Here is a 337-nt window from a genome sequence, read left to right as displayed (position 1 = left end):
TTGCGTATCCGACTTATGATTGTGACATGTGAAAAAGGACATTTCTCACTTACACGCATCTCTACGGCATCCTCTGCTTTGGTCCATAGTCCCTTCTATGACTGTGGCAAATTTTGCTTACACTCATTTTCTACGTATTTTTGTATTTCTTCTGCATACTTATTTTTTCCTTAGCAAACAATTTGGTTCAGCCATTCTTTAACTACATCACTCTTGGTAAGACTATTGATTTTTCCTTTTATGTCTTATTTCGACTTTTTTATGTTTTTTCATTGTAAAATGGGTACTTGTGCATTTCTTTTGAAAGAAATTTCACAAACGCATACTCTGGCTGGTA

Source organism: Rhagoletis pomonella, unplaced genomic scaffold (genome assembly GCF_013731165.1).
Source record: "Rhagoletis pomonella isolate Grant_MI unplaced genomic scaffold, Rhpom_1.0 Rhpom_scaffold_00005, whole genome shotgun sequence".
NCBI lineage: Eukaryota > Metazoa > Arthropoda > Insecta > Diptera > Tephritidae > Rhagoletis > Rhagoletis pomonella.
This window is presented reverse-complemented; position numbering follows the sequence as displayed.